Below are 26,757 nucleotides of genomic sequence, written 5' to 3'. Positions count from 1 at the left end.
TTTATTTCTCCTTCACTTATGAAGCTTATTTAGGCTAGATATGAAATTCTGGGTTGAAAATTCTTTTCTTTAAGAATGTTGAATATTGGCCCCAACTCTCTTCTAGCTTGTAGGGTGTCTGCAGAGAGATCCGCTGTTAGTCTGATGGGCTTCCCTTTGTGGGTAACCCAACCTTTCTTTCTGGCTGCCCTTAACATTTTTTCCTTCATTTCAACCTTGGTGAATCTGACAATTCTGTGTCTTGTTGTTGCTCTTCTTGTGGAATATCTCAGTGGTGTTCTCTGTATTTCTTGAATTTGAATATTGGCCTGTCTTGCTAGGTTGGGGAAGTTCTCCTGGATAATATCCTGCAGAGTGTTTTCCAACTTGGTTCCATTCTCCCCATCACTTTCAGGTACACCTCAAATGTATGTTTGGTCTTTTCACATAGCATATTTCTTGGAGGCTTTGTTTGTTCCTTTTCATTTTTTTTTTCTCTCATCTAGTCTTCACACTTTATTTCATTAAGTTCATCTTCAATCTCTCATATCCCTTCTTCTGCTTGGTCGATTTGGCTACTGATACTTGTGTATGCTTCAAGAAGTTCTCCTGCTGTGTTTTTCAGCTCCATGATGTCATTTATGTTCTTCTCTAAACTGGTTATTCTAGTTAGCAGTTCATGTAATCTTTTATCAAGGTTCTTAGCTTCCTTGCACTGGGTTAGAACATGCTCCTCTAGCTCAAAGGAGTTTGTTATTACCCACCTTCTGAAGTCTACTTCTGTCAATTCATCAAACTCATTCTCCATCCAGTTTTGTTCCCTTGCTGGTGAGGAGTGTGATCCTTTGGAGGAGAAGAGGCATTCTGGTTTGGGGAATTTTCAGCCTTTTTGCACTGGGTTTTCCTCATCTTCATGGATTTATGTACCTTTATGATGCCTGCCCAGAGAGGACGAATCTAGAAAGGCAGACTGGCTACAGTGGCTTTGCCGCACCACAGTGGGTTCTGCCCAGTTCGAACTTCCCACATGGCTTTCTTTACATTGTGAGGGGAAAACGCCTACTCAAGCCTCAGTAATGGCAAATGCCCCTCCCCCCACCAAGCTGGAGCATCCCAGGTTGACTTCAGACTGCTGTGCTGGCAGCAAGAATTTCAACCCAGTGGATCTTAGCTTGCTGGGCTCCATGGAAGTGGGATCCACTGAGTTAGACCACTTAGATCCCTGGCTTCAGCCCCCTTTCCAGGGGAGTGAGCGGTTTTGTCTTGCTGTGGTTCCAGGCGCCACTGAGGTAAGAAAAATAACTCCTGCAGCTACCTCAGTGTCTGCCCAAATGGCCGCCCAGTTTTGTGCTTGAAATCCAGGGCCCTCATGGTGTAAGCACCCAAGGGAATCTTCTGGTCTGTGGGTTGTGAAAACTGTAGGAAAAGCATAGTATCTGGGCCAGATAACACAGTCCCTCACAGCACAGTCCCTCACGGCTTCCCTTGACTAGGGGAGGGAGTTCCCCACCCCCTTGTACTTCCTGGGTGAGGCAACGCCCTACCCTGCTTCTACTTGCTCTCCATAGGCTGCAACCACTGTCTAACCAGTCTCAGTGTGATGAGCCAGGTACCTCAGCTGGAAATGCAGAAATCATCCACCTTCTGCATTGGTCTCGCTGGGAGCTGCAGACCGGAGCTGTTCCTATTCAGCCATCTTGCCAACACTCCAATCATGTGACTTTTGTTTTTAATTCTGTTTATGTGCTGTATCACATTTATTGACTTGCATATTTTAAACCATCCCTGCATCCCTGGTATGAAACCCACTTGATCATGGTGGATTATCTTTTTGATATGTTGTTGGATTTGGTCAGCTAGTATTTTGTTAAGGATTTTAGCATCTATGTTTATCAAGTATATTGATCTGTAGTTTTCTTTTTTGGTTTTGTCCTTTCCTGGTTTAGGTATTAAGGTGATACTGGCTTCATAGAATTAATTAGGGAGGATTCCTTCTTTCTCTATCTTGTGGAATAGTGTTAAAAGTTTTGGTACCAATTCTTTGGATATTTGGTAGAATTCTGCTGTGAATCCATCTGATCCTGGACTTTTTTTGTTGGAAATTTTTTAATTACCATTTCAATCTCACTGCTTGTTACTGGTCTGTTCAGGATATCTAATTATTCCTAATTTAAGCTAGGAGGGTTGTATTTTTCCAGGAATTTATCCATCTCTTCTAGGTTTTCTAGTTTATGTGTGTAAAGGTATTCATAGTAGCCTGGAATCATCTTTTGTATTTCTGTGGTGTCAGTTGCAATATTTCCTGTTTTGTTTCTTACTGAGGTTATTTGGATTTTCTCTCTTCTTTCCTTGGTTAACCTTGCTAATGGTCTATTGATTTTATTTATCTTTTCAAAGAACCAGGCTTTTGTTTCATTTATCATTTTTATTGTTTTTTATGTTTCAATTTCATTTAGTTGTGCTCTGATCTTGGTTATTTCCTTTCTTCTGATGGGTTTGAGTTTGATTTGTTCTTCTTTCTCTAGTTCCTTGAGGTGTGTCCTTAGAAGGTCAGTTTGTGCTCTTTCAGTCCTTTTGATGTGGGCATTTAGGGGTATGGACTTTCCCCTTAGCATTGCCTTTGCTGTATCCCAGAGGTTTTGGTAGTTTTTGTCATTATTGTCATTCAGTTGAAAAATGTTTTAATTTCCAACTTGATTTTGTTTTTGACCCAATGCTCATTCAAGAGCAGGTTATTTAGTTTCCATGTATTTGCATGGTTTTGAAGGTTCCTTTTGGGGCTGATTTCCAGTTTTATTCTACTGTGGTCTGAGAGAGTGCTTGATATAATTTAAATTTTCTTAAATATATTAAGGCTTGTTTTATGGCCTATCATATGGTCTATCTTAAAGAAAGTTCCATGCATTTTTGTATAGAATGTATATTCTGTGGTTGTTGGATAAAATGTTCTGTATACGGCCAGGCAAGGTGGCTCATGCTTGCAATCCCAGCACTTCGGGAGGCTGAGGCAGGTGGATCACGAGATCAGGAGTTTGAGACCAGCCTGGCCAACACAATGAAACCTCATCTCTACTAAAAATACAAAAATTAGCTGGGCATGGTGGCAGGTGCCTGTAATCCCATCTACTTGGGAGGCTGAGGCAGGAGAATCACTTGAACCCGGGAGGCAGAGGTGGCAGTGAGCCAAAATTGTGCCACTTGCACTCCAGCCTGGGTGACACAGCTAGACTCCATTGCAAAAAAAAAATGTTCTGTATACATCTGTTAAATCTATTCATTCCAAGGTGTGGTTTAAATTCATTGTTTCTTTGTTGACTTTCTGTCTTGATGACCTGTCTAGTGCTGTCAGTGGAGTATTCAAGTCCCCCACTATTATTGTGTTGCTGTTTTTCTCATTTCTTGAGTCTATTAGTAATTGTTTAATAAATTTGGGAGCTCCAGTGTTAGGTGCATATATGTTTGGATTGTGATATTTTCCCGTTTAACAAGGCCTTTTACCATTTTATAATGTCTCTCTTTGTCTCTTTTAACTGCTGTTGCTTTAAAGTTTGTTTTGTCTGAATAAGAATAGCTACCCCTGCTTGTTTTTTGGTGCCCATTTACAGGAAATGCCTTTTTCCATCCCTTAATTTTTAGTTTATGTGAGTCTTTATGTGTTAGGTGAGTCTCCTGAAGGCAGCAGATAGTTGGTTGGTGAGTTCTTATCCATTCTGCAGTTGTGTCTTTTAAGTGGAGCATTTAGGCCATTTACATTCAATGTTAGTATTGAAATGTGAGGTACCATTGCATTCATCATACTCTGTTGCCTGTCTGCTTTGGTTTTTTTTGTTTTTTGTTTTTGTTTTTTAACATGTATTTTTGTTTTATATGTCCTGTGTGACTTTTGCTTTAAAGAGATTCTGTTTTGATGTGTTTCCAGGATTTGTTTCAAAATTTAGAGCTCCTTTTAGCAGTTCTTGTAGTGGTGGCTTGGTAACAACGAATTCTGTCAGCATTTGTTTGTCTGAAAAAGACTGTATCTTTCCTTCATATATGATGCTTATTTTCACTGGATACAAAATTATTGGCTGATAATTGTTTTGTTTGAGGGGGCTGAAGATAGGGCCCCAATCCCTTCTGTCTTGTAAGGATTCTGCTGAGAAATCTGCTGTTAATCTGACAGGTTTTCCTTTATAGGTTACTTGGTACTTTTGTCTCACAGATCTTAAAATTCTTTCCTTCGTCTTAACTTTGGATAACCTGGTGACAATGTGCCTAGGTGATGATCTTTTTGTGATGAATTTCCCATGTGTTCTTTGTGCTCCTCGTATTTGCATGTCTAGGTCTCTAGCAAAGCCAGGGAAGTTTTCCCCTATTATTTCCCCAAATATGTTTTACAAGCTTATAGAATTCTCTTCTTCCTCAGGAACACCAATTATTCTTAGGTTTGGTTGTTTAACATAATCCTAGATTTCTTGGAAGCTTTGTTCATATTTTCTTATTCTTTTTTCTTTGTCTCTATTGCATTTGGTTAATTTGGAGACCTTGTCTTCGAGCTCTGAATTTCTTTCCTCTCCTTGTTCAATTCTATTGCTAAGACTTTCCAGAACATTTTGCATTTCTTAAAGTGTGTCCAAAGTTTCCTGAATTTTTATTTTTTTATTTCTTTTTTTATTTTTATTTTTTTGAGATGGAGTCTCACTCTGTCACCCAGGCTGGAGTGCAGTGGTGCAATCTCGGCTCACTGCAAGCTCCGCCTCCTGGGTTCATGCCATTCTCCTGCCTCAGCCTCCTGAATAGCTGGGACTACAGGCACCCACCACCACGCCTGGCTAATTTTTTGTATTTTTAGTAGAGACAGGGTTTCACCATGTTAGCCAGGATGGTCTCGATCTCCTAACCTCATGATCCGCCTGCTTTGGCCTCCCAAAGTGCTGGGATTACAGGCGTGAGCCACTGCGCCCAGCCCCTGAATTTTTTGTTTTTTTCTTTAAGCTATCTATTTCCTTGAATATTTCTCCCTTCACTTCTTGTATCATTTTTTGGATTTCCTTGCATTGGGTTTTGCCTTTCTCTAGTGCCTCCCTGATTCGCTTAATAACTAACCTCCTGACTTCTTTTTCAGGTAAATAAATCAGGGATTTCTTCTTGGTTTGGATCCACTGCTGGTAAACTGGTGTGATTTTGGGGGGGTGTTAAAAAGCCTTGTTTTATCATATTACCAGCGTTGGTTTTCTGTTTCCTTCTCATTTGGGTAGGCTCTGTCAGAGGGAAGGTCTAGGGCTAAAGGCTGTGGTTCAGATTCTTTTGTCCCGTGTGGTATTCCCTTGATGTAGTACTCTCCCCCTTTTCCTAAGGAAGTAGCTTCCTGTGAGCCAAACTGCAATGATTGTTGTCTGTCCTCTGGGTCTAGCCACCCAGTGAGTCTGCCTGGCTCTGGGCTGGTACTGGGAGTTGTCTGCACATTGTCCTGTGATGTGAACAGTCTATGGGTCTCTCAGCTGTGGATATCAGTGCCTCTTCTGGTGGAGGTGGCAGCGGGGTGCAATGGACTCCATGAGGGTTCTCAGCTTTGGTGGTTTAGTGCTCTATTTTTATGCTGGTTGGCCTCCTGCCAGAAGGTGGCACTTCCCAGAAAGCATCAGCTATAGTAGTGTAGAGAGGAACCGGCGGTGGGTGGGACCCTAGAGCTCCCAAGATTATATGCCCTTTGTCTTCAGTGACCAGGGTGGGTAGGGAAGGACCATCAGGTGGGGGCAGGGCAGGTGTGTCTGGGCTCAGACTCTCCTTGGGCAGGTCTTGCTACTACTGCTGTGGGGGATGGCGGTGAGATTCCCAGGTTACTGGAGTTGTGTACCTAGGAGGATTATGGCTGCCTCTGCTGAGTCATACAGGTTGTCAGGGAAGTGGGGGAAAGCCAGCAGTCACAGGCTTCACCCAGCTCCCACACAAAGTGAAGGGCTGGTCTCACTCCCACCATGTCCCCCACAACAGACCCAAGTCTGTTTCCAGGCAGAGGACAAGATGGGCTTGAAAACTTGCCCCAGGCTACCTGCCTCCCAGCTGCAAAAGAAAGGTCTTGTTACTTCCCCCACCTATAGAGTCTTCAAAGTGAATTTGAGCCCTCCCCTGAGTTCTGACCAGCAGGCTTCTTGCCCCGTTCAAATTGTTTCAGAGATCAGCTAGAGAAGTCCTTCTCCCTGTGTAGTTTTGCCCCCCTGCTCCTCTGGCCACCCTCCGGATGGATCCCTGTGGTGCCAGGCAGGAATGGCCTGCTAGGAGACCCAGTGAGCTCCCAGGGCCTTTCTGCAGCTTCTTCTACCCCTGTATTTCGCTTGGTTCTCTAAGTTGACTCAACTGTAGGTAAAATTGGAAACTTCTCCCACAAACAGAACTTCAGTTTCTCCAGTGAGGGTGTGTGTTCAGGAGGGGATGGTCTCCCTTTCCCACTTCCACAGGTGGGGCACTCACAGTATTCGGGGTATCTCCCAGGTCCTGCAGGAGTAGTCTGCTTCCTTCAGAGGGTCTGTGGGTCCTCTCAGGATTGCTGATTTGTTCTTGCAGTCAATCTGGACCTAAAATTCACAATGCAAGACTCCGTGTGCTGCTCTGTGTAGAGCTGCATTCTAGTCCTTCTTCCCATCACCGTGATGATCCCTAACTCCTCAAGTTTACCTTTAATTCTGCTAGCTGAGGTTTGATTTATGGGAACAGATTGTTTCCCTTAATAAAATATAGTAGTTCCCCCCTTATGTGTGATTTCGCTTTCCTCAGTTTCAATTATCCATAGTCAACTGCAATCTGAAAATATCACATGAAATAAGATATACTGAGCAAGACAGACCACATTCACTTAACTTTTATTATGGAATAATGTTATTATTATTCTATTTTATTATTAGTTGTTGTTATTAATCTCCCACTGCACTTAATTTACACACATTATCTTAAGTCTGTATGTACAGGAAAAAAAATCACAGTATATAGAAGGTTCAGTACTATCCATGACTTCAGGCCTCCACTACAGGTCATGGAAAATTTACCCCATGAATAAGGGGAAGAATACTATATTCAAGACATATTTGCTGATTGGATGGATGCAAATACATTTGTTGTATTAACAAATAAATTGTCACTTAACTGAATTAGAATGTAATCTGAGTCCATACCTAGAAACTGGAAAATCTTCTGTCCCCTTCCCATCTGACCCTGACCCTCTAAAATTTGGTCTGGGGAATCTCCACTGAATGTAATTTGAGGTAAATGAGTTGTAAATACTTTAAACACTAAAAGGCTTAGAAAATATTATATTGTCCTATATCTGGCTTTCTGCTAAGTTGAGAACTTTTGGGTTTTAAGAATCATGTGGTAGAGCATCAGAGTTTTAATCCACATCACATCTTACATGTGCACTACTTAAAAGATTCTGTACTCACTGTACAAACCACTGTACTGGGAACTTGGAATTAAGGGACCAATAAGAGACAGTTTTTGACCTTACTTAATTAGAGTGTTGGAGAAAACAGTGTCAAAGAGGAGAATATCCCTCCAAATCAACTTTTCTCAGAGAAGTCAAAGAACAGTTTATTTAGAGAGACATTTGGACTTGTATTCCCCTGGTTTGACCTATATTTCTATTCGTCTCTTAGGGGGCAGAATATAAGAAAATCACTAAGCAGGTTTCATATATGAGGCACCATTAGCCAAATCCAACATGAGAAGATCAAGCCCTGGAACCACCCCCCTAATGCAATTTCTTGACTAAGTACTACCTGAAAAAGAGCAAATGTGTCCTAGAATTGATAACATAGGGTTAGGACACAAAACTTCGGATCTCTAAGACAGGAAATGTGCTTATCTTCCCATTAGAAACACACTTCAAAGAATTAGGCACATACTTCAAAGGGTGTTTACCAGCCTGTCTCTCTGATGCCTTGGTCTAGTAGCCAGTAATAACACCCCATTAGCACCTCATTAGCCAGAACTCAAGAATGCTGGAAAGCATTCCTGGATGAAGGAAGCATCCCCAGACTGAAACTACAAAGATTCCTCCACTTTTCTTACCACTTTTGTAGATACCACAATGGTCAGTCACTCTCAAAAGTAATATATATCTGAGTTCTGGAGTTGGTGTCAGCTAAACTAATATAGCAAGGTAGAACACATTTTAACACCCAGATATCATATATCCAAATCTTCCTTGTAAAATACACTAAAATAGGCATCCAGTTTTGGAGCACGTTGGTGACATATGTCTCCAAAATTCTTGACTGATAATGAAATTTTGCCCCCAACCTCAGACTTAACTTCTTGGTCTCTTTCACTTTCTACATTATTAGAATTCCTGTTGCTTGTATACCATTTAATCTGGTAACTCATAGTACAGCACCTGGCACACTGCAGCCACTGATATTCTCATACAAGAGTTCAAAACACTCCTTCCTTACAAAAAGCAAAATCAACTCCCTAAGGAGATTCCCTTATTTGTACATGGTATCTACTCACATGGCATAGTGCGAGAGTTGGACCCATTCTATAAATTTTTAAAAATGTATCTCATATAGTACCCATCAGACTGAATAAATACGCCCACCTAGAAAGTTAACATAAACTGTTCAGTTGTCAGACAACTAAGATTTTCAGAAACTTTGTAAGTGTTGTTTGAATGTTAAAGGAAGGCCAAAAATTCTAACATATTGTGGGGGGAAAAGTGACACTTCTTGATCCTGTTTTGTTCTAGAGTAGAGTATGCTCTTTTTATGGAGCTAAAAAGAAAAGTGAAAATAAGACTACATTGGGTACAGTATGCACTGCTCTGGTGATGGGTGCACCAAAATCTCAAAAGTCACTACTGAAGAATTTATTCATGTAACCAAACACCACCTGCTCTCTAAAAACCTATTAAAATAAAAAATAAATTTAAAAAAAAAGAAAAGTGGAAATATACAATGAAAATTAAATGACTAATATTCTTTTAAAGTAAACGACAGGCTGGGCACAGTGGCTCACACCTGTAATCCCAGCACTTTGGGAGGCCGAGGGGGGCGAATCATGAGGTCAGGAGTTTGAGACCAGCCTGGCCAACATGGTGAAACCCCATCTTTACTAAAATACAAAACATTTGCTGGGTGTAGTGGCGGGCGCCTGTAATCCCCGCTACTCAAGAGGCTGAGGAAGGAGAATCACTTGAACCCAGGAGGCAGAGGTTGCTGTAAACTGAGATCGCGCCACAGCACTCCAGCCGAGGCCACAGAGTGAGACTCCGTCTCAAAAAAAAAAAAAAAAAAAAAAAAAAGTAAAGGACATTCTGATGAAACCGTATTAGTATTCTTTTATATTCTATGAGCTGGAAAAAAATTTCATGTTTTCCACAGAATATCAAGCAGCGATTCCACTTGGAAATTCCATCAGATCAAAGAATGAAAGGGAAAACTGCCTTATTCGATATACCACCTTGTGAAAACACACTGCTAAATGTCATGTTATGCACACAATTCTAGATCAGTTACATAGCTGTGGGGAAATTTACTGACTATGCAAATTCTATTTTATTGCTAAGGATCTGATGAATGATTTAATGAAAATAATACAGATACATGTCTACAAACCAAGTAAGAAAGAGAGATACAATAAAACCTGATTCTTCCTCCCAGTCCTAACGTCAACTACCACCATCAACAGTTTCTTCATCAAATTCCCAATTCATAAATCTATACATATTTTATTCAAATTGATACTATATATACATTGTTCTGAATCTTTATTTGTATTTAATAATATATTTTAAAGTTCTTTCCACATGAACATCAACATAGTTCTTTTTGTTTTTTTTTTATTTTAGTAGTTGCATGACATTCCATTGTACAAACTTATATAGCCAGTCACTTAACGTTGGGGTGTTTCCAGTTTAGTAAGCTAGGTGTAAAGCTTTATTTTTTCAGAATTTGGTTTCAATGTTGTGGCAGTGTTGTAAAAATCAATTGGAAGAGCTTTGATACCTCCACAGCCTGATCTTTTTTTTTTAAGGGTAGTGCTTTCGCAATGTATTTTTCTTTTCTTGTCTTCCTTGTAATTATTCTGTTTGGAGATTTCCTTTACATCTGAGATCAATTTTGGTTATACGTACTTTCCTGGAAAATCATCTATGTATCCAGGTTTTCAAATATATTTATGAAAAAATTCCTAAACATTTCTTGTAATCCCCTCTGTATCTGATTGTTTTTTCTTTTGGTTTCCAGCTTCATGTATTTATGTTATCTCCTTTTTCTTGTTAAATTAGGTTAGCTAGTGATTATCTGTGTTACTAGGGGGTTCTTTCATTTATTTATTAGTTCTATTGTTTTCTTATATTCTACTGCATTGATTTGGCTGTTATCTTTATGAAGCCTTATTTCTGCTTTCTTTTTTCTTTTTTTTTTTTAAAGAGACAAGGTCTTGCTATGTTGCCCAGGCTGCACCTGAACTCAAGGGCTCAAAGGATTGTCCTGCCTCATCCTGCTAAGTAGCTAGGACAACAGGTGTGCACCACCATGCCCAGCTTTCTAGTTTCTTAAAAATAATTTTTCTGGTTTTTTCCTAACTTCTTATGTTAAGAGATCATTTCATTTGGTGTCAAGGACATAAATTTTCTCCTGAGCATGGTTTCAGCTGTATAAGTTCTAATATGTAATATTTTTATAATAGTGTTATTTTCTATTGCTCCACAATTTCAGTTCTGACTTCTCTCTTTGAGCTAAACATTGAGTTGTGTTTTTGCTATTATTGTTGATAATTCTGGGTGGTTGGGATTTTGTTGTTATTTTATTTTATACGAAATTTCTAGTTTCAGTGTGTTGTCATCAATTACCATATTACACAATCTTTCTAGTTTATATAATTTATTGCAGTTTTCTTTGTATCCAAAAATATGTTGTTGGGTTTTAATATTCCAAACATGTTAAAAATGAGACTGTATTTTCTGATTTCAAGTCAAGGAATTTTTTCAATATTGTTTAGATTTCATTATGTATATTTTTCAAGAAAGATGCTTGGTTCTTCTATTCACTGAATTCTTTTGTGTCTGAGATTATCTGTCTGTGTCCTTTACAATTAAATAGCTTGACTTGGTCCAAAATTGTCAAATTCTCTGGTAAGTTTCCTTCCTTCACAACCTTTCTCTTCTTCATTTACTTTCTTCTATGAACTCTCATTTCAAAACTAACATTGTCTTTAATTTTTCTAGTAACATGGAAGATTTTATCTTTAAAATGTTTCTTCTACTTCCCGGCATTACCATTAGTCTGATACGACTTATTCATCTATCTTATATAATAATAATTATTATTGAGCACTTTCTATATGCCACTTTACATGGATGAGTTCCTATTTCTTTCTCTTGTCTTACTATCCATTTGTATATCCCATGCTCATTCTTTTCAAATTGTGACTGTATTAGTCTACTGGAGCTGCCACAGTAAATACCATCAAATAAATACCATAATAATTTAATATCATAATACTTTAATACTATAATAAATACCATAAAAATACTACAGACTGGGTGGCTTAAACAACTGAAATGTAGTTTAAGCCACAACAGAAATACAGTTTAAGCCATCCATTTCTCCAATTATGGAGGTTGGAAGTCCAAGATCAAGGTGCCAGTAGGGTTGGTTTCTGGTGAGGTCTCTCCAGGCTTATATACAGTCACCTTCTCACAATGAACTCAAGTGGCTTTTCCACTGTGCACGTACAAAGGTAGAGAAAGCTCTGGCATCTCTTCCTCTTCATACAAGAACACCAGTACTATTGGATTAGGGCCCTACATTTATGACCTCATTTAACCTTAATTACGTCTTGAACAGTCCTGCCTCCAAATACAGTCATATTGGGGGTTAGGGTTTCAAAATATGGTTTGAGGTGGTGACACAATTTAGTGCATAACAATGACAGAAAACTGGTACTGCAAAAATCTTGAATTCAAATAGACTGTTTCAAAATATTTTCTTACTAATTCTGAGGCTTGGGTGTATCTCCAGCTACATGATCCATGCATTTGAGTTACTAAACCTCCATTCTTTCCATCTACATCCCTCAACACGCAGTGCAAAGGATATCTCCCCAATGCACTGCAAGGCATCTATAGGGCGCTGGTAATTGCTTAACTAACTGTCCTAAAAATAATATATGCATTTTTATGTACACATGCACATACATTTTTGTATACTTGAGATTTTTTACATAGACATAATAAATTTTGCTAATATAAAGCATATATAGCACACAATTTACAACATATAAAATATTGATTATAAAGTCTATACAGCCAATTGATTATCACAGAATGCTTCTCTTGAATTTTCCAAACTCATACCCAAACTATGGTTGCAATGAACAAGTGTTCTGACATGAATGTTTGGTGATACTTTCATTTATGTTACTAAGTAAAATGAAAGTGATACAAAAAAGATGCGCATCTCAGAACTTCATTCTTTCATCAATGACTTGAGCAACTTTCAGACAATAGTTTCAAATACTAGAAGAATACTTCCACAGTTTTTTGAGCCATGGCACAACACTCTTAATCTGCATCATTAACATTTTCTTCATCGCTTTAATTCTAATTAATAAACAAAACAATAAGTCAAGTATTTATATGCAGCATTTGCAGATTTTCATGATATAAATACTCCCGCCATGGCTGTTTTCAAGCTACCAATGTGATATATTACCAAATACAGGGTTGGAAAGAGATGCACAGTAGTTCACTTTCAGATCATATTTTCACCAGACAGATACAATCGATGGGAATAACCTCAAGAGCATAGATAATAATAATGTATCGTTATTAAGGTGTGATGAGTTTTAGTACTTATTGCCTTTGTTTCTCAAGTAATTTATTGTAAGTTTGTAATGTAATTTTTAATAATGGCTGTGTTTAACAATTGATTTGCAAACTTTGGAAATGTATCCATCGGCTCTAGAGAGCAGGTATGAGCCATCTCCAGCATATGAGTCTTCAGCTCTCTGCAATTCCCTAATAAATCTTCACCTTCTATCTTCTCCCTTCCTAGTGGTCAGCCTGCTTGTGATAAAAATGGTATATTTGAGCACTTCTGAATTTCCACCCTGACCCTGCTCCTCCTCGGTGGAGTAAACCTGAATTCAGTGATCTTCCTCTGACCTATCCAAACCCCCAGACTCTGGCATTCCAGAGAGAGAGCCTTGATTGGACCTTTCAGGATTGACTCCCAAACTGTGAAGCACCATACTTATTGCAGAGATCATGGATGTATGTGCCAGTACACTAAGCCTTTTCTGAGTTTGGTCTTAATTTCATAGTTTTGAGTACCTATACTTTGTTGTTATGGTTTGTATGTGTAATTATTGCCCAGTATTATTGCAGATGGCCTTTGTTATCTGTTTTTCATCATTGTTATTGTTGTTTATTAGTTCAGGAAATAAACTAGGATATAAACACAATTCTTCTGCCATCTCTAGTCAAAAATCTGCATTTCTAAATTTAAACATTTTTCATTTGAAAGCCAAGTTCCTCATTACATATAATGCCCTTGAGAAATGCAATTTAAAAGAGGTGCAATGAGAAAATAAAGTATGGCAGTACCAAAATAAATGTTCTTCACAAACAAAAGTGCTGAGTATATAGGAAATTATTACAACAGTGAAAAAGTCTGTATGTTAGTACATTTGCTAATCTTTTTTTTTTTTTTTTTTTGAGACGGAGTCTCGCTCTGTCGCCCAGGCTGGAGTGCAGTGGCGCGATCTCGGCTCACTGCAAGCTCCACCTCCCGGGTTCACGCCATTCTCCTGCCTCAGCCTCCCGAGTAGCTGGGACTACAGGCGCCCGCTACCACGCCCGGCTAATTTTTTGTATTTTTAGTAGAGACGGGGTTTCACCGTGTTAGCCAGGATGGTCTCGATCTCCTGACCTCGTGATCCGCCCGCCTCGGCCTCCCAAAGTGCTGGGATTACAGGCGTGAGCCACCGCACCCGGCCACATTTGCTAATCTTATACAAATGTTTAGAGGACCAGATCTTTTTAATCTTCAGCTGAAATGTATTACAAATCTTGTTTAAAGAAGAAAAGAGGAAATATCTACATGTGTTTCCCATATAAATGGAAGATATAATTTTTAAGGAGGGGAAACAAGGACAATTGACTCACAAACAAGTCGTTCCAAAATGGTGGATTCTGTGGTATTTATTTTCTGTTTGTGGAACATTTACAATACAAAAAAAAAAAAAAACCCATGTTCTACATCATTCCCACAAAGTCTTCTATTTGCCGAAAGAAAATATGTCATTGTGTAGAAGAAAACTAGAGGAAAAACAGAGGTATGTGATTAACATGCTCGATGTTTTTTTATATACACAGATTTATTTCAGAACACTTTGAGACATATCCTAATATTTAACATTGAAAAACTTGAACAAATACCCATTTTAGCATATATTTCTTCTTCAAAATTTACTTCCGTATGAGAGGGGGGATAAAAGACAATACAACCGAAAGCAAGACAGTAAGAGAGAAAATTGCATATCTGGGAAGGATGAAAAAGAATGCATGAGATGGCAACAACCCATCCAATGTGAAACTATTTATCAGGCCAAAAGTCAGCTATCTTCCCATAGGAAGTTGTAGGGGGGAAGCATTGGCAAATCTTATCTTCCGAGGGAGATAGACGGTCCCTAGAGTAACAACAACTCCATCAAGTTTTCACTGAACAGTTTCCAGATAAATAATGTCTTTCCACAAATAATCTGCTCTCGAAAGGCAGCCCCCAGACATGAGAAGCAGGAGGAATGGCTAAGGGCTGTGGAATTTTCTGAACATGAACAGTGAAGAATGTAAGTCTTTGTAACTGAGGAATGAGATCACTTTGAAAAATAAATGTCTAGAACCAGGGCTACTGCACAAGTAGGCACGTTTTCAGGGCCTCAGAAAAATGCATTCTCAAGATTAATCTTTACATCTGTTTCCAGAGTCCTCATTCAAAAGTTGACACTTTTGTACAAAGAACACCCTAGTGCTGACTGTGACAAGCAGGCAGCATTGCCAGCGATTTACTAGCAACTCATAAATCTGTGGGAAATACTCCACATATAGTCCTGCCACCCTCACTAAACCCTTGCAACCTCTCCCTGCCCCTGAAATTTGGAGGCTTAGAGCACAGAGAGAAAATAAAAGCAATATAAAGTGTGAGAAGAAAGTAGCCTAATATATAAAATAAAAGACAAAAGCAGACTGGATTATGCCAGCAAGCCATCTGCACAGCTGAAGGCTTCTTCAGGCAAAAAAAGGCTCCACTGTTCCTGAATCAATTGCTTCCTATTCACAAGCTCACTGTATAGGGCTAAATTCAAAATGGCTCTCGGGAAATTCTTGCCAATCCTGTGGTCTGATTTTAGGCTCTATTTTTCCCTTTCTTTTAAAGACCCGAGGATGTAAGTATGTATCAGTGCTGTAAACTTGCCAGCATTCACTGGAATGAGTCAAAGGACCTGGCATTAAATCACAGGGATTTGAGTTGCTAATAAATACAGCAGGCCCCATCCATTGTTGATTAATTCTGACTGAAACCTAAACACCAAACAACAAACACTCTTCTGAACTGCTCTGGTACCCATTAGTTTGATGTGTTTATTAGACAGGGCTGTGTTCTTTCAAGTTTATTAACAACAGATTAAAAAACTGCAAACAAATCTAGGTTTCTTTTTATGATTTAAAAGTGTGGGTACCATTTACTAATGTTTTTAGGGTTAACTGTAAATCCAAACAAGGCTGAAAAAATTATGTCAAACTAAGATCTTGGTACAAAGTATGAATAGTTACTGTCAATGTGCACCTTCCATTATTCAAACAGTTAAAATTTCTATTTTATTTTATTTTTTAGAATTGTCGTGTTTTTTAAATGCATCCTTGAACAGGGCCTTAAGCAGTATCATAGGTTGAAAAATAAAGTTTTTTCAAGTAATATGATTTATTGCATACTTTTAAAGATTACAGAAGTTAATAAGACATTTTCATGGTATTTAATTATATTTACCATGTAGCAGAGTTCCTGTACATTTATTCTGATTGGGTCAACTAGCACATATCCATAGAATGTGTGGTATATTATCTATTAGCAGTGCATCAAAGTAAAAAAAATTACAAGCAAATGCACACTGTGCAAAGATAATCAAAAGTGCCCCAGTATCAAGAATTCAAATCATCATATTACAAGCACAAATTTTCAAACCATTTGAATATATTAACAGTGACTATTAAAGTCTGGGTGAATCCTTAAAAATTTCCAAGGTGCATACTATTAACAAATTGGTAGAAGTCCTGAAAAGGCCCAAGAAGTCCTCAAAAAGGCCCAATTATTGCTATTTCAAAGTCTTCAGTGGAAACAAAGACATGGAGACACATAAGTCATATTTACGGTTCCAGGAAAATTACCATAAAAGATATTTACCTTAATCTAAGCTACCTAAAGCCTGCAAATTAATTGTACTGATTTAAAAACCATATATTTATATTCTATTAATAGGTTTTACAACTAAGTAAATTTTAAATACCATGTAATTTTAAGCACTTTTCTTTAAATAACGTGTGAAGAAGAAGAATTTTCATGTTTTGGCTAAATAGAAAACTTATTGTCAAATCTGGAGCCTTGGGAAATCCATCATGTCCCAAGGTCATATGAAGCAACATTTGGATTTGTAAAGCCTTCTATAAGTGCATCTGCTATTGCAGTCACAAAATATTCCAACCCAAATCTGTTACTGCAATATCTAAATTTTCCCCCAAGCTTCCCAGACCACCAGAGCTCAACTCAGCAACTCCAAAATTAAATCATTACCTCTTTTAATACTAAATCGTGTTTTCTTAATTTTAACAGCATGTAAACTACCAAGCTTTTATTCCCTGTTTTTTCCATGAGCACACAAAAGCCACGCTAGTGAAGATCAGAAGACAAGTATAGCGGATTATAAATTTGATTGGCCCATTCAACCCAAAGATTACTACTATTACGGTGGTATTGGTGGTGATTACTATCATGAGACATGAGTAGTGTTTGACTTTATGACATCCATAAACAAATCCTCTTCACCAACAGAGAGCATTATAAGCATTTCAAAAAACATATGGTACGAAAAATATAGCATTGTGTCGAAAATGGTGAAGACCTAGATACTTCATTAAAAAAAAAAAAAGTAATGTTGCCCCTAGTACATGCTCCCATGAATAATTAGTTGATTGAGAATAGAAAAGAGGAGATAAGTGAGGTAGAGAGGAGGGCAGGGGAAGAGGGTATGGGGAAGGAACAGAAGTATGTTAAAGCTTATTACAGTAACATGAATCAAATAATGTTTTCAATCAATGATAGTTGGTTAAAACTAAAAGAATAAGAGAATAAATAACATGTATTACCAATAATTAATGACTAATTATTCCACTTCTATTTATTAGAGAATAAGCACTTTATAAAACTAAACTTTGCATTGTTAATTTTTTGAAGACTAGATTGAGATAATTAGCATCTTGTTATCTTTCGAGATAGAAAAAGAAAATAGAGAATTTGATGGGAAATTCATCTAGTTTTCTTTGATACTATTTGAAACACAATTTCTTAGTCAGAAAACTAAATGATGTTTTGGATTAACATCTCAGGCCTTTAATAATGTAGCCCTGTACAAAATTCTTTTTTCCTATAATGCCCAGAGATGCTCTGATTTCCCATGCATGTGGTTTTGGCCTCGTCCTTTGTCTTTCATAGAATCTATTCCCTCTCTATCCATCTGTCAACATTAGACCCACTCTCCAAAGTCTACCTCAAAGGCACCAAGGTTAAGAAATAGAATATAAGGTAAGAGGTGGCAACCTTGTTCTGGAAATAGATCTAACTGAAGAAAGAAAGCAATCATTACATACACCAGAATATTTCAAAGTTGTGGGTAGAATTTCCTCCTAAAATTACACTTAAAGTGAGAATATTATGAATCTCATTTCTCTCCGTTGAAAACAAATCTTCTTCTAGATCCCCTAAACACTGATTGAGCGCCTCCCATCTGAAGAGTATTTTGCTAATCTCTAGGTGCCATTAACTGCCACCCTTTCCTAACCACTCAGGTTTGTTCTCAGCCACCACCTTCAACCTCTGCTTTGACATTTAGCATATTCTGCCCCTTTTGGTATTTGGGGTTTTTTTGGCTTGGTGGGGGAGGGGAATGTTGGTCATCATTGCTTATTTTTCATGCTCCACTATATTAAGAAGTCCTCAAAAAAAAATTTGTCTCTAGAGCCCCTAATGTGTAGTAGCTGGAAATAGCCAATGCTTAATGATTCCTAGTTGAATTAAGCTAGGACATAAAACTGAGTTTCAGAGAACAAAACCCAAATTACAAATTCCATTTTCAGTATCACTAGGAGATAGTTAAAGTCCATCACAAATATGTAAAAGGATCCCCAAAAGCACGGGAGTGCAACAAGGGAAGGTGAGGGATAAAGTGATGAAAGGACTTTGAGGCTACAGAAAGAGCTGCCAAAGTGACTTCTGCTTTTCAGAGGTAAGGAACACACCCTGTGCAAAACCTCAGTTAAATCCCTTTATCTGCAAGAGTTGGAAGAGTATGTTCTGTCTAGTCTCAGGAACGTCCCTGTGCATGGTTTGATTCCAAGAAAAAAAGGAGAAAAGCATCAGTGAGAAGCCACACAAGCCATATTTTCAGGGATCATGAAGAGAGGAAAAAAATAAAACTTTGCACTGTAAAGTAACACAAACAAGAACCTCCCAAAATGGCTGTCAATATCCATAGGAAAAGTAAAGGCTAGCCAAGTTACACACAAAAGCCTGAGTTATATAAAAATTTTAATTTTTCTGAAACCAGCACTGACCCCTCCCCTCAAGTGAGCCTCCTACAAATTGCAGAAAAACTCACCTTATCCAAAAATAGTTTATCAAGAAAGAACATACACAATATCAAATCAAAGGTATTACACATAAAGGGAGTCAAGGAACAGGAAATACAAATGACAGACCCAGATTAGTCTCAAGAAAAGTGTTGCCACTGCGAAGACGAATAGAGTGACTACACGCTTTTGCCATTAAATTAAAAATCTCAATGAGGTAATTGTTTCTGTGACACTAAAACATAAAGCTGTACATACAAGATGCAAGAACTCAAGAAAAAATTAGGACTCTTGGAGGAGATAAAATATGAACTTATAGGTCAGGGAAGGGATAGAAGGAAAAATAAGATTATCATAGAAATGAAGCTGAAATAAAAAGGTGTATGAGAGAAAATGGCCACTGCCAAAGTACATAAAGGATAAAAAGAAAAAGAGCAAGCAAAAATGGAAATAAAAAGATGAAAAGGATTAGAAAAGGAAATGATGAGCTGGGCATGGTGGCTCATGCCTGTAATCCTAGCACTTTGGGAGGCCAAGCCAGGAGGATCACTTGAGCCCAGCAGTTCAAGACTAGCCTAGGCAACTTAAGGAGACACTGTTTCTACAAAAATTTTCTTAAAATTATGCGGGCATGGTGGCATATGCCCATGATCCCATTACTTGGGAGGCTGAGATGGGAGGATCACTTGGGCCAGGGAGGTTGAGGCTGCAGTGAGTCATGATCATGCCACTGCACTCCAGCCTGGGAGACAGAGCAAGACCCTGTCTCAAAAAAAAAAAAAAAAAAAAGGTTGTGGTGACTCACGCTTGTAATCCTAGCACTTTGGGAGGTTGAGGTGGGCAGATTGCCTGAAACTCAGGAGTTTGTGACCAGCCTGGGCAACAGGGCGAAACCCTGTCTCTACTAAAAATACAAAAAAATCAGCTGAGCATGGTGGCAGACACCTGTAATCCCAGCTAATCAGGAGGCTGAGGAAGAAGAATTGCTTGAACCCAGAAGGTGGAGGTTGCAGTGAACTGAGATCATGCCACTGCACTCCAGCCTGGGTGACAGAGAAAGACTCTGTCTCCAAAAACAAAAAACAAACAAAGGAAATGATGGTTAGAGAACAAACAAAATTTTCATAACCCAGGAAACAAAACAAAAATAAAAGAACAAAACATATACTTAAATATAATTCAAGAAACCTTTCTGAAATAAAAGATTTGGATCTATATACTAAAGTATATTATGCACCCCAAGAAAAATGGACCCATAACTGTTAACAAGTAAACAGCTCCTAGTAAAAAATTAAACTAGAAAGAAAGTAGGCATTGGAAAGCCAGGCAAAAATATTAAGGAACTTATAAGGAGAAAATGTCAATCTGGAGTATTTCTCAAAAGCAAGATAAGGCTAAAAGATAATGAAGCTTGTTTGCAGTGGAAGATAGTGTAGATGTAAGTATATTACATCTGGAAGATAGGGTAGCTACTTCCAGAAAATTTTCAAGGAAAGAAAATAACCCCATGATTTTTTTTACCCAAAAGTCATTCAAGGATAAAGACAATAAACAAACAATTTTGTATATGCAAAACAATCAGTCAAGGAATTTTCCTCAAGAATATCTCACCCACTTTTCTTTCAAGGAGTGATATGGTTTGGCTGTGTCCCCACCCAAAATCTCATCTTGAATTGTAATCCCCATAATCCCTATAATACCCATGTGTCAAGGGCAGGACAAGATGGAGGTAATTGGATAATAGGGGTGGTTCCCCCATGCTGTTCTCAATGATAGCGAGTGAGTCTTCAGGAGACCTAATGGTTTTGTAAGCGTCTAGCATTCCCCCTGCTTGCACTCACTCCATCCTGCTGCCCTGTGCCTGCTTCTCCTTTGCCTTCTGCCATGATTGTAAGTTCCCTGAGGCCTCCCAAGCCATGCAGAATATAAGTCAATTAAACCTTTTTTCTTTATAAATTACCCAGTCTCAAGTATTTCTTCATAGCAGTGTGAGAACAGACTAACACAAGGAGGTTCTGGATAAATTGGCTCAGTGCAGATTGTTTCAGGCAAGGAAATAAGTGAACAGCCATGACTTTCAATTATTGTATACTATGGTGAACATGGTCCTACAAATCAAGCTGGACTTTAATATGGGGTTTATCTATCCCAATACTGGACATATCAGGATCAATTAACTAATGTCAAAGATGCCTGCCGATGAAACCATCCCATTAACTACTCCAAGCCTGCTGCTTATTGTGGTAACCACACTGTCTCACGGCCTTTACCACCCTGCTTTCATCATGCATTCCCACTGAAATCACATGGACTATTTCCATGACAGCATCTCACTTCCTGGCCTCTACAGGACAACAATCACTACAATGATGAACGCTCACCATAACTTTCCAATTTCTTGGTAAACTTATTATAGTCTGGGCCCTTTTAGGACATAAAATTGTCCCTCATCCCTCAGTATCCAAGGGAGATTGGTTCCAGGAGCTCCCCAGGATACTAAAATCTGAGGATGCTCAAGTCTCTTATGTAAGACAGTGTAGTATTTGCATATATAATCCATGCACATTCTCTCATATACTTTAAATCATCTCCAGATTACTTATAATACCTAACGCAATGTAAACACTTATAAAAATAGTTGTTACACTGTATTTTTATTTGTATTAATTTGTATTGTTGTATTGTCATTCTTTTCAAAATATTTTTGATCTGTGGTTGGTTGAATTCACAAATGTGGAATTCAAGGATATGGACAGACAACTGTATAGCTATGAAGTGGGCAAGTGGGTCAGACATTATAAATCTACTTCTAAATCTTTGGATTCCTTCATCAATATTTTACCAGGGAATTTCTGGCATCTTGATTTCATTTAGTTTAGGGGGTCATTCGGGTTTTTAAACCAACTAACTGGCACATGGTTAGAACAAGCTTCAACTTCCTAAACTTGTATTTAATTCAGAATTTCGAGTAAGTGTGCCCATAGCAATGAAATGAGCCTGAAAATTATGTTCCTTCCTTTCTGGTGTAGCATCATTATATTCTACATTCATGCATAGTCTTTAGATTTCTACTGATATAAACTAGCTAAATCTGGGAATGATTGTGTTATATAAATATCTCATTCCTGGTCATATCTGTACTAATCTCTCTAGGGCATGTTGGTATTTGTAGGTATAAAGAGGCCCCGAGGGTGACCACGGTAGTGTGTGGGAGAATGGCCAACCCTTTATGAGCCAACTCCCTTGGATGAGGCACCACTAACCTCATGAGACAGGTAAGGATTGACTGGCACTGATAGAGTGATTTGATGGGTCAGGGTATTCAGATTCATTCCAAATCCACCCGAATGGCCACATTTCAATTCTCAGGTCCTACTTTTCCCTAACAATATTGTATATTCTTATAAGAGACCTGGAAAGATTGTGAATTCATCTTATTTTGGAACCCACAGGCTCAGACTCCTTTTTTCAGCTACGTTATACTTTTGACTACAAAAGAAGGGATTCATTTAGAGCAAGAAGCTCCCTGGACCCAGTATCTTGAATTTGTCATTGTTGTCCTTAAATTATCCAGCACACCCTGAAGCAGTTACCATACCTCACCTTGAATTTTTCATATACTACCATAATGGTCTAACAGAATAATAGCCATTTGATCTGACAAAACACACATTTAATAGAGCACCTGGCTCAAGATATCACAAGTGATACTTTAAGTAACTGGCCACTACATGCTGTGAAGTATCAGTGTCTCCTTTTCTAATGGTAGCCAAATTGTAACTGCATTCAAATCCAACAAGGTCAGATAACTGATCCCAATTTCCTATTTTAAATTTATTGCCACTATCCTACTTCTATTATTAAATATTGTATCTGTGAAGTTTCAACCCAAGAAACAAAAAATGTTCTAGCTATTTTAATCTGTAAAATATTTAATTTAGGGAATAAGATGCTTTCAAAATCATTGAGAAGTCTGGAACATCAGGAGTTAGAAGTCTGCTCTTGGAAATACTGAATTTAAAAGTTTACCGTGGTGCTGACTCAGGAAATCAGGATGCTTCAGCAATTGCCTATCAACACTAATGAAATGGTGATCAGATGCTACAACACCAAGTGCAACTCCACAACCACTACAATTGCAATCTTTAAGTTAAATAGGCCAATAAGAGTCTTAGGCCTCCCATCTATTTCAATCCTATCAAGCAAAATTCCAGTAGCAGAGCTGACTCCATAGAGACCAGATGCAGAAGCCTCTTAGGCTTCCCATCTATTCCAATCCTATCAAGCAAAATTCCAGTAGCAGAGCTGACTCCGTAGAGACCAGATGTCAAAAGTGTGGCCTTAAAGAGATACCTGGTTCATGGTAAGCCAGAGGCAGTCTGAGGGTTTCTCACTGTGTATGGTGGACAAGCCAAATAGGAACCCCACTGCTTTCTACAATCTGTGCAACCTCACCACCACTACCACCGCAATTCACCTACGTGCATGTCCACATTTAACCACTGCTCAGCCCTTACATTCTTATATCAACACAGAAAGAGGCCAATTCTGAGCAGTTCTGTCATACTGCCTATTTAACCACTCCTTCCATGAGTTTATCCCAGATTATGTAATTAAATTGCGTCTGATATATAAACAAAGCCAGCCAGAATTGACAAATTTTGACATAAACCTAACTAAAGCCCAGTTTAGGATTTTGGAAATATGAAGCCATTACTGAAACCTGGAAGAAGATATAATATGATCCCATGCCAATGAGCTAACAGCACATTCACCTCAGATATAAAAATAAAATGTCATTACTAATGCTAACACAGTATGGATTCCTATACTTGAGTAGCAATGAGTAAGCAAGTTTGAGGCGCCAAGATGTGTATCTAAAGATCATCACACTTCCATGGGACTTTAGAAGAAGAAACAATTTTAGCAATCATCTTGTCCAAGCTTACACATGTGTTACCCAAATAAACCTAGGGCATCATATGGTGTCTCAATACATATCATCTTGCTGGAAACACAGTCCAGCAACCAAAATTTTAAAATGCTTTATTTCTTTAATATTGTATTCTTTTTACACAGAAATCCTTCAAAAATCTCTGCCCCATTTTTGCTTTTCTTAATATTTTATACATACTTTGCAATTGTTCTCCTAATCTTTTACTATCAACAACCAACTGCCAAAAACAGATCTCAAGACCTTCTCCTCAACCTTTCCTGTTTATTACATAGATCAACTTAGGCTTTTTTAAAAAAAATTTTCTGGCCAGGCGCAGTGGCTCACGCCTGTAATCCCAGCACTTTGGGAGGCCGAGGCAGGCAGATCACGAGGTCAGGAGATTGAAACCATCCTGGGTAACACGGTCAAACCTCGTCTCTACTAAAAAATACAAAGAATTAGCCGGGCGTGGTGGCAGGTGCCTGTAGTCCCAGCTACTCGGGAGGCTGAGGCAGGAGAATGGCGTGAATCCAGGAGGTGGAGCGCGCAGGAAGCCAAGATCATGCCACTGCACTTCAACCTGGGCAACAGAGAGAGACTCCATCTCAAAAAAAAAAAAATTTTTTTTTCCTTCTACTTTCCCCAAAACTCAGAGATCCTAGGAGCTGATCCAGCCAACAAAACTTAGTCTGTTGGGAAATGTTTTGAATAAGTATATATAAAAAAGTTAGAGACCTTGCTGTATATGTATGTATTCATAAGATAGGTCTATGTAAGTCTAGTGATTGAACAGATAACTGAAATTTGATTTTTTTTGAGCCTCTTATAAACTAACAAATGATTGTAAGTTTCTGCTTCTTAAAAAAACTATTACCAAAAAGGAAAAACTAATTAGAAATATTTGCATTTGAACTAAACAAGTAAGCTGCTATATTGCTACGTGATATGGTTTGGATCTGTGTTCCCAACCAAATCTCATGTTCAACTATGATTCCTAGTGTTGGAGGTGGGGCCTGGTGGGAGGTGGTTGAATCATGGTGGTGGTTTCTTATGAATGGTATAGCACCAGCTCCTTGATACTGTTCTTGTGATAGGGGGTGAGTTCTTATGAGATCTAGTTGTTTAAAAGTGTGTGGCACCTCCGCGCTTACTCTCTCTTGCTCCTGCTCCCACCATGTGACACACCTTGCTCCCCCTCTGCCTTCTGCCATGATTGGAAACTTCCTGAGGACTTCCCAGAAGCAGAAGCCACTATGCTTCTAGTACAGCCTGCAGAACCATGAGCCAATTATACCTCTTTTCTCTATAAATTACCCAGTCTCAGGTAGTTCTTTATAGCGATGTGAGAATGGACTAATACAGAAAATTGGTACCGAGAGTGGGGTATTGCTATAAAGGTACCTGAAAATGTGGAAGCGACTTTGGAACTGGGTAATAGGCAAAAGCTGGAAGAGTGTGGAGAGCTCAGAAGGCAGGAAGATAAGGGAAAGTTTGGAACTTCCTAGAGACTGGTTGAATGGTTTTTACCAAAATGCTGATAGTGATATGAACTGTGCCAGCAGAGAATGTCTCATGGAGATGAGAAACTTATTGGGAACTAGAGCAAAGGTCACTTTTGTTATGCCTTAGCAAAGAACTTGGCTGCATTGTGCCCCTTCCCAGGGACCTGTGGAACTTTTAACTTGACAGTAATGATTTAGCTATCTGGCAGAAGAAATGTCTAAGAAACAAAGCATTCAAGATGTATTGTGGCTGCTTCTAACAACCTATGCTCATATATGTGAGCAAAGAAATGACCTAAAGTTGAAACTTGTATTTAAAAGGGAAGCACAGTGTAAAAGTTTGGGAAACTTGCAGCCTGGCCATGTAGTAGAAATAAAAGCCCATTTTCAGGGGAGAAATTCAAGCAGTCTGCAGAAATTTACATAAGTAAAAGGGAGCCAAGTGCTAATAGCCAAGACAATGGGAAAAAGGCCTTGAAGGCATTTTAAAGACTTTCACAGCAGCCCCTCCCATCATAGGGGCAGAGGCCTAGGATGACTGAATGGTTTCATGGGCCAGACCTGGGGCCCCACTGCCCTGCACAGCCTCAGGACATTGGTGCCTACATTCCAGCCACTCAACTCTAGCCAGGCTCAAAGGGGCCCAGGTACAGCTCAGGCAGCTGCTTTAGAGGCTGCAAGCCATAAGCCTTGGCAGCTTCCAGATGGTGTTAAGTCTGTAGGTGCACAGAGTGCAAGAGTTGAGGCTTGGGAGCCTCTGCCTAGATTTCAGAAGATGTATGGAAAAGCATGGGTGTCCAGGCAGATGTCTGCTTCAGGGGTAAAGCCCTTAGGGAGAAACTCTACTAGGGCAGTGCAGATGGAAAATATGGGTTGGAGCTTCCACACAGATTCCCCACCGGGGCATTGCCTAGTGAAGCTGTTAGATAGAAGAGAGGCATCATCCTCCAGACTCCAGAATTATAGATCCACCAACAGTTGTTTATACCCTGTGCCTGGAAAAGCCACAGGTACTCAATGCCGGTCCATGAGAGTAGCCATGGGGGCTAAACCCTGCAAAGCTGCAGAAGCAGTGTGGCACAAGGCCTTGGGAGCCCACCCCTTGCATCAGTGTGCCCGGATGTGAAACATGGAGTCAAAAGGAGATTATTTTGGAGCTTTAAGATTTAATGACTGCCCTGTTGGGTTGTGGATTTTCATGAGGCCTGTAGCCCCTTTCTTTTGGCTTATTTCTCTTTTGTAATGGGAGTATTTACCCAGTGCCAATACCCCCATCATATCTTAGAAGTAACTAAATTGTTTTTTATTTTACAGGCTCATAGGTGGAAGCAATTTCCTTGTCTCAGATAACTTTGGATTTGGGGCTTTTGAGTTAATGGTGGAATGAGTTAACATGCTGTGGATTATTGGGAAGGTATGATTGTATTTTGCAGTGTAAGAAGAACTTGAGATTTGGGAAGAAC

The 26,757-nt window shown here is 38.9% G+C and overlaps 1 long non-coding RNA gene across 1 annotated transcript in view; it reads right to left on the bottom strand.

The window, feature by feature from the left end:
- LOC117980058 (uncharacterized) overlaps window positions 1–26,757 on the bottom strand; it is a 334,342-nt gene that overhangs the window by 115,668 nt on the left and 191,917 nt on the right. The window contains exon 5 of the long non-coding RNA XR_004671184.4: window positions 6,430–6,533. This is a non-coding gene — a long non-coding RNA (uncharacterized LOC117980058). The remainder of the gene's footprint in view (window positions 1–6,429; window positions 6,534–26,757) is intronic.

This window comes from Pan paniscus, chromosome 3, assembly GCF_029289425.2.
Source record: "Pan paniscus chromosome 3, NHGRI_mPanPan1-v2.0_pri, whole genome shotgun sequence".
Classification (NCBI taxonomy): Eukaryota; Metazoa; Chordata; class Mammalia; order Primates; family Hominidae; genus Pan; species Pan paniscus.
The sequence above is the reverse complement of the archived record's forward strand: the minus strand, read 5'-3'. Positions and strand labels throughout refer to the sequence as shown.